Genomic DNA, 8,670 nt, shown 5'->3' on the forward strand with positions numbered 1-8,670 from the left:
GTTGTTCCACATGATACGGAAGTGGCTGGTGTGGCATGGATGTTGTGATTTACGGGCTGCAACGGAGAATCCAAGGAAAGTGGATATTGGAAGTGCGGAGGAAGTTAAGTGATCAACCTTTTGTATGTTGTGTTTACATCTTATTGTGGATTGAGTTGAAGGAGCGATCCTATGTTTGGAAGGCCCCTGAGTGAAGGAGATCATTGAATTCGTATTGGGAGAGGACAACACTGTGCACTGGTGGGTGAAGACTTTATGAACATTCCTTGTATATTGTGGAGAGTGGATGACGGATGTGGAGGGAGACTAACTGCCTTTAAGAAAGGGTTCTGACTGCATATTTCTCCGTAGCAGTGGATAACCCCCCCCCCCCTCTTGTGTTGATCTAATAATCCTCAGTGCTTGTGTGTTTACTCAGTGTTGATATTAGTGCCTTGCGTTGGAGATCGCTGGGAAAGACGGAGAGACTCCGGTGTACGATATATATATGCCTGCTGTGGTCTGCCCCCTGCCTTCGTCCATCTGACACGTCCCGCCAGGACTCTGAGCCCGAAACGGGAATACACCACGGATCTTCTTTCACTGAGTGTGTGGAGTGCGGTGAGTGCTGCTATATTGAAGTGTACACACGAGAAGAATTGTAGTGCCTTTGTGGTGTGTGGTGTTTGTCCGTGGCTGTGTCCCCGGTCGTAAGAAGAGCCCTGACGGAGAGGAGCAGTGTATTGGTGGCAACCACAGTCTTTAAGCTGGAGCTTGGACGTGTTGGAGGCGCCTCTGGAGGAGGTTGGATGACGTTGCCCACGCAGCGATCTCTGTAAGCTTTTAAATCAAAGCCTTACCCTTTTTGTCCATGTGACGTTGTGTCATTGGCCTTGTCAGCAACCACCGGCCTTGTGCGTGTCGTCTGTGCTGTCTCTTCGACGAGGGAAGCGAAGGACAACAGCCGATCCTCCCCCGTGTGCCCCCTTGTCAAGCTGGGCGGAAAGCCCAGTATTGTTTGAAGTCTCACCTGTAAGGCCCACCAGCCGTCAGTCATCGACCAAACCCGTATCTGCTTGGAATACCGACCTCTGAATATCTTCAGTGGTAAGTAGCCAGTTAACAGCCCAGCCCTGTGAATACCCACCTGTGTATTGAACGCTGTACTTACCTGAGAGCTAGAACCCCTGCACGCTAACAGCCCAGCCCTGGGAATACCCATCTGTGTATTGAACGCTGTACTTATCTGAGAGCTAGAACCCCTGCATGCAAACAGCCCAGCCCTGGGAATACCCATCTGTGTATTGAACGCTGTACTTACCTGAGAGCTAGAACCCCTGCACGCTAATAGCCCAGCCCTGTGAATACTCACCTGTGTATTGAACTCTGTACTTACCTGGGAGCTAGAACCCCTGCACGCTAACAGCTCAGCCCTGTGAATGCCCACCCGTGTATTGAACTCTGTATTTACCTGAGAGCTAGAACCCCTGCGCCTCTGGAGGAGGTTGGATGACGTTGCCCACGCAGCGATCTCTGTAAGCTTTTAAATCAAAGCCTTATCCTTTTTATCCATCTGCTTGGAATACCGACCTCTGAATATCTTCAGTGGTAAGTAGCCAGTTAACAGCCCAGCCCTGTGAATACCCACCTGTGTATTGAACGCTGTACTTACCTGAGAGCTAGAACCCCTGCACGCTAACAGCCCAGCCCTGGGAATACCCATCTGTGTATTGAACGCTGTACTTACCTGAGAGCTAGAACCCCTGCATGCTAACAGCCCAGCCCTGGGAATACCCATCTGTGTATTGAACGCTGTACTTACCTGAGAGCTAGAACCCCTGCACGCTAATAGCCCAGCCCTGTGAATACTCACCTGTGTATTGAACTCTGTACTTACCTGGGAGCTAGAACCCCTGCACGCTAACAGCTCAGCCCTGTGAATGCCCACCCGTGTATTGAACTCTGTATTTACCTGAGAGCTAGAACCCCTGCACGCTAACAGCCCAGCCCTGTGAATACTCACCTGTGTATTGAACTTCGTACTTATCTGAGAGCTAGAACCCCTGCACACTAACAGCTCAGCCCTGTGAATATCCACCTGTGCATTGAACTCTGTACTTACCTGGGAGCTAGATGCCCTGCACGCTAACAGCTCAGTTTGGTGAATACCTACCTGTGTTCTGAACTCTGTACTTACCTGAACGCTAGAGCCCCGGTGAGCTAATAGCCCAGCTTGTGCTCATCCACTTGTGTATGGAACTTTGTACTTACTTGAGGGCAAGGACCCCAGTAGGCCAACAGCCCAGCCTTGGGTCTTGAAGTCCACCCCCCCCCCCCCCACCCCCCAGAGCAAGAAAGTCCCTGCACGTCAGCTGCCTAGCTCTGTGAGTATCTACCCATATTGCGCTCTATACTTACCTGCAATTGGAGTCTTTGTGAGTCTGCAGCTCCCGCTGTATGTGTGCATCGCCTTGTCCACTAGTGCTTTAAACTTACCTGGAGTGGAGTCGGCTGGAAATTAAGGGCTGAAGTGGAGTGTTGTCGAGGAAGGGCTGAAGAGGAGTGTTATCGAGACTGGAATCCGTATCTGTGGACAAAAATAGTCCGAGTCCTTAGTAGTTTTAAAGGTTCCCCTCCCCTTTCCCCAAACTTTTAAATAAATAAAATTGTTAAATTTTAATCTTGGTTGTCTGTTCGTTCCTTGGGGTGTTGTGGGACCTCCTTGAGGTGGAAGTTAGAGGGAGGAGCTAGACCCATTAAATTGGTGGTCCGCTCTGACCTGCGACAGATTTTGGCGTAGTCAGCAGGGTTCCACCTCGAGTTGAGCGGCCGCGGCTCCCCAATGGCGGATGAGGCAGTGCCTGAGGCCCCACCCCGAGTCATGCCCATTTTTCTGGGAGCCCCCTGGGCTCAAGTCACCTTAGTCTCAGAGAGCCTGTCCAAGGAGCTGTTTCAGGGTAGCCAGGAACAGGGAACCGAAGCAGCCTGGCTGACCTTATTGGGGGCTAATGGACTGGAGATCCCCTATGTCGGATATCTAGTCACAGATTTGGAGATTCATGGAATCACTGTGCCCCAGAAGAGGGTCGTTATTGTCCGAGATCATTGCCTAGGAACCCATAAAGCCCTGTTGGGGATGAATCTAATTGCAGACTGCTGGGAGGAGTTGTTTCAGGCTAGGCCTAAGAAAACCCTACCACCAGCGGAAAGACAAGAATGGGAAAGGATAGAGGGCGATTGTCGTCGGGTACACATGGCCAAGGAACGGAGGAGTCAAGAAGGTATCGGGCGGGTTGCCTGCCGATATGCAGTTTCTATACCAGCAAGGAGTGAGGCCATTGTCTGGGCAAGAGTACCATCACACGAGTGTGGGTCGTCAGGCTGGGTGCTGGTCGAGCCCCATATGGACTGCCAGAGTGTAGCAGTGGCCCATGGACTGGCAGTGGTTCGCCGAGGCTGAGTCCTGGTGAAGATACGGAACGAGAACCCTTACCCCGTCAATTTACATCGTCACCAGCGGTTGGTCCTGGTGACCATGGTGGATGCCCACCAGGTGCGAGAGGGCCGGGAAGTTAGCTTCCGGCAGGTGTGTCCTACGGTCGTAGAAGTGACCTTGGCCCAGACAGACTCGTCCCTGGAACAGATCGGAAATGAGGTGCCTGCTCACCTAGCCAGAGAGTCCCTGCAGGGAGAAGGGCTAGAGGAAAGCCAGAGTAAACAATTGCAGGATCTCCTTACCAAGTGGCAACATGTGTTCTCCAGACATGATGAGGACTATGGCTGTACCGGCGCAGTGAAACATCAGATCCCCACTGGCGAAGCCCCGCCTAGTCGTAAGAGATACCGTCCAGTACCACCCACTCTGTATTCGGAGGTTCGTACTCTGCTGCAGGGAATGCTGGACAGGGGGATTGTCCAGGAGAGCAGTAGTCCATGGGCGGCCCCGATTGTCCTCGTCCAGAAGAAGACGGGAGCTTGGAGATTTTGTGTAGACTATCGGAAACTAAATCAAGTCACAAAGAAAGATGCCTTTCCACTGCCGCGGATAGAGGACTCTCTTGCCAGCCTGACACGGTCTGTATGGTACTCCACTTTGGATCTTGCGAGTGGGTATTGGCAAGTCCAGGTCGAGGGGGTCGAACGAGAGAAGACTGCTTTCACCACTCCCTTTGGGCTTTTCGAGTGGGACTGTATGCCCTTTGGCCTATGCAATGCACCGGCCACGTTCCAACGGCTGATGCAGCGGTGTCTGGGCGGCCAGTTGGTGGACTCTACGCTGGTATATCTAGATGATGTCATCGTCTATTCCCCAGATTTTGAGTCCCATCTGCGACACCTGGAGGATGTGTTTCGGGCCATGGAGCAGTATTGGTTGAAGCTGCAGCCAGAGAAATGCCACCTGTTGAGGAAGGAGGTAAAGTTTCTGGGCCATTGTGTGAGTGCCTCGGGAGTTTCGGTGGATCCCGAGAAGGTGGCGGCTGTGCAGGGCTGGGAGGCACCGAAAACCGTGAGGCAAGTTCGGTCCTTTTTGGGCTTCGTCGGATATTATCGGCGATTCATCAAAGATTTTTCAAAAATTGCTGAACCCTTAAATCAGCTGTTGGCAGGGACTGGGCGCCCTCACGGCCGTCAGTCTCCCTCCATTGCTTGGAGCCCGGTGTGTGAATTGGCATTTCAAAGGCTGAAGCAAGAGCTGCTCCAGGCTCCGATCTTGGGCTATGCGGATTATTCACAACCTTTCACCTTGTACACAGACGCCAGCAACCTCTGGCTCGGGGCGGTGTTAGCTCAGCAGCAGCAAGGGGTAGAGCGAGTGATCGCCTATGCTAGCCGAAGCCTCCACCCGGCAGAAAGGAACGATTCAAATTATAGTTCATTTAAGCTGGAGTTGCTGGCTTTGAAGTGGGCCCTGAGTGAAAAATTCAAGGACTACTTATGGGGTGCTAAAGTACAGGTGGTAACAGACAACAACCCCTTGGTCCATTTACAGACGGCAAAGCTGGGGGCAGTGGAGCAAAGGTGGGTGGCCCAGCTGGCAAACTTTGACTACCAGATCCAATATTGGCCAGGCCGAGATCACACAAATGCCGACGTCTTGTCCAGACTCCCGGAGGCACAGCAGACGGAGGGTGAACGAGAGTTACCGATAAGCCCGGAGGAAGGGCTGACAGTGGGGGTTGTGGAGGTACCGGGGGCTCTGCAGGAGGCTGTGCCAGTGAGTTGGGGCTGGGACCCGCAACGATGGAGGGAGCGTCAGGAGGAGGACCCGGATTTGAGAATGCTAGGTCATTGGTTAAGACGGAGGAGGGGGCCAACGAAGGTGGAACGGCGAGCCCAGACTCACAAGGTGAGGAAGCTGCTGGGGCAGTGGGCACGCCTTGGCTTGAGGGATGGGGTGATGTACAGGACGATTAAAGACCCGAAGTCGGGAGAAGAGGTCTGCCAGGTGGTGATGCCAGGTGGCCAGGTGCAGGCTTTGTTAGAGGCCTACCATACACAATTGGGGCACCAGGGGAATGAGAGGACGTTGTCGCTCTTGCGGCGTCATTTCTACTGGCCCGGGATGGAGGCCGCTGTGAGTTTGTTCATTCAAGCATGCCCTCGATGTACCCTGTTTAAGGCTTGTAAGGAGGCGAAAGCCCCGATGGTTCCGATACAGGCCAGGGCCCCATTGCATATCCTGGCCATGGATTATCTGACCCTGGGCAGGCCAATGGACCGCTACCAAAACATCTTGGTGGTCACCGACCTGTTTACCAAGTATGCTTGGGCCATCCCGACTTTGGATCAGACAGCCAACGTGACCGCCACTGCTTTATGGAAGGCAGTGATTCAGCCTTTCGGATGCCCAGAATTCTTGCACAGCGACCAGGGGCCGAACTTTGAGTCCAGAGTGATCAGGGAGTTGTGTCGGGTGTATGGATGTACTAAGACCCATACTACCCCCTACCATCCCCAAGGGAATGGATGCTGCGAACGCTTCAACCAGACTCTGAGTCTACTGGGTACGCTGGACCAGGAACGTCAGAACGACTGGGTGAATAACCTTCCTGCACTGGTCCAGGCCTATAACAACAGCGTCCACAGCACTACGGGGTACGCCCCAACCTACCTGATGTTCGGGAGACAAGTGCGGTTGCCGACGGACTTGTTATTGGGGGTGGCCACGTTGGATGAGACCTCGAGTTTGACCGAGTGGGTAGGACGCCACCACCAGCGCCTTCACTCCGCCTATGAGCAAGTCTCGGGGAGGATGAATGCTGCTGCAATTAAGAACAAGCGGATGTATGATCGAACGGCCTGAGAAGCCCCGTTGTTACCAGGAGAGAGAGTGCTGGTACGGGACAACCGGCGACAGGGGAAAGGGAAGTTGAGTGACCGTTGGGAACCTGTTCCATATGTGGTCTATGTACTTCGACCTGAGGGGAAGGCTGGACCAGAACGGGTATTACATCGCAATTTGATTCGGCCATGCCCGAACTACCCAGACCTCCCCTAGAGGCGCCACCAGCCCCGACTGTGTGCGCTCCTCCGCTGCAAGGATGGGCCATAGTTCCGAGGCTCCCAGAGGCTGAGCCAAGGGGACTGGACCCCGGATCACCACCCAGACGGTCCCAACGAGAGAACCGAGGATGGCCCCCCGAGAGGTATGGGGACTGAGTTGAACAACCACGTTCTAGAGACTAGAACGATTTGGCGGGGGAGGATGTCACCGGGTGACTAATCCGAGCGGAACTTTTCTTTTCCGGGCGGAACTGAAGTGTGGGAAATACTTCCGCCTGGACTAATTTAAATGAAACACGAGTTCTGTTGTCCGGTTGGCCCAAGGCAGGGAAATTATCCAAAATACACGTCAGGTGTGGGAAGAGGACGTGTCGGATACCGATTGGAGGATCGGGAAGGAAGCAGAGATATAAAAGGGGCTGGTTTATGAACAGGAAAGGAGGGTAGTTTGTTCCGCTGTTGTTCCACATGATACGGAAGTGGCTGGTGTGGCATGGCTGTTGTGATTTACGGGCTGCAACGGAGAATCCAAGGAAAGTGAATATTGGAAGTGCGGAGGAAGTTAAGTGATCAACCTTTTGTATGTTGTGTTTACATCTTATTGTGGATTGAGTTGAAGGAGCGATCCTATGTTTGGAAGGCCCCTGAGTGAAGGAGATCATTGAATTCGTATTGGGAGAGGACAACACTGTGCACTGGTGGGTGAAGACTTTATGAACATTCCTTGTATGTTGTGGAGAGTGGATGACGGATGTGGAGGGAGACTAACTGCCTTTAAGAAAGGGTTCTGACTGTATATTTCTCCGTAGCAGTGGATAATTCCCCCCCCCTCTCTTGTGTTGATCTAATAATCCTCAGTGCTTGTGTGTTTACTCAGTGTTGATAGTAGTGCCTTGCGTTGGAGATCGCTGGGAAAGACGGAGAGACTCCGGTGTACGATATATATATGCCTGCTGTGGTCTGCCCCCTGCCTTCGTCCATCTGACACGTCTCGCCAGGACTCTGAGCCCGAAACGGGAATACACCACGGATCTTCTTTCACTGAGTGTGTGGAGTGCGGTGAGTGCTGCTATATTGAAGTGTACACACGAGAAGAATTGTAGTGCCTTTGTGGTGTGTGGTATTTGTCCGTGGCTGTGTCCCCGGTCGTAGGAAGAGCACTGATGGAGAGGAGCAGTGTATTGGTGGCAACCACAGTCTTTAAGCTGGAGCTTGGATGTGTTGGAGGCGCCTCTGGAGGAGGTTGGATGACGTTGCCCACGCAGCGATCTCTGTAAGCTTTTAAATCAAAGCCTTACCCTTTTTATCCATGTGACGTTGTGTCATTGGCCTTGTCCGCAACCACCGGCCTTGTGCGTGTCGTCTGTGCTGTCTCTTCGACGAGGGAAGCGAAGGACAACAGCCGATCCTCCCCCGTGTGCCCCCTTGTCAAGCTGGGCGGGAAGCCCAGTATTGTTTGCAGTCTCACCTGTAAGGCCCACCAGCCGTCGGTCATCGACCAAACCCGTATCTGCTTGGAATACCGACCTCTGAATATCTTCAGTGGTGAGTAGCCAGTTAACAGCCCAGCCCTGGGAATACCCATCTGTGTATTGAACGCTGTACTTACCTGAGAGCTAGAACCCCTGCACGCTAACAGCCCAGCCCTGGGAATACCCATCTGTGTATTGAACGCTGTACTTACCTGAGAGCTAGAACCCCTGCACGCTAACAGCCCAGCCCTGTGAATACTCACCTGTGTATTGAACTCTGTACTTACCTGGGAGCTAGAACCCCTGCACGCTAACAGCTCAGCCCTGTGAATGCCCACCCTTGTATTGAACTCTGTATTTACCTGAGAGCTAGAACCCCTGCACGCTAACAGCCCAGCCCTGTGAATACTCACCTGTGTATTGAACTTCGTACTTACCTGAGAGCTAGAACCCCTGCACGCTAACAGCTCAGCCCTGTGAATATCCACCTGTGCATTGAACTCTGTACTTACCTGGGAGCTAGATCCCCTGCACACTAACAGCTCAGCCCGGTGAATACCTACCTGTGTTCTGAACTCTGTACTTACCTGAACGCTAGAGCCCCAGTGAGCTAATAGCCCAGCTTGTGCTCATCCACCTGTGTATGGAACTTTGTACTTACTTGAGGGCAAGGACTCCAGTAGGCCAACAGCCCATCCTCGGGTCTTGAAGTCCA

General features: G+C 53.0%; 1 long non-coding RNA gene across 1 annotated transcript; it reads right to left on the minus strand.

Moving 5' to 3' along the window:
* Positions 1-799: 799 nt before the first annotated feature.
* On the minus strand, positions 800-8,670 carry LOC127971043 (uncharacterized). The gene is made up of 3 exons (XR_008156730.1): positions 8,468-8,670; positions 8,318-8,392; positions 800-1,150 (listed from the first exon to the last, which is right to left on the minus strand). It is a non-coding gene; the product is annotated as an uncharacterized LOC127971043 (long non-coding RNA).

Source organism: Carassius gibelio, chromosome B14 (assembly GCF_023724105.1).
Source record: "Carassius gibelio isolate Cgi1373 ecotype wild population from Czech Republic chromosome B14, carGib1.2-hapl.c, whole genome shotgun sequence".
Lineage (NCBI taxonomy): Eukaryota > Metazoa > Chordata > Actinopteri > Cypriniformes > Cyprinidae > Carassius > Carassius gibelio.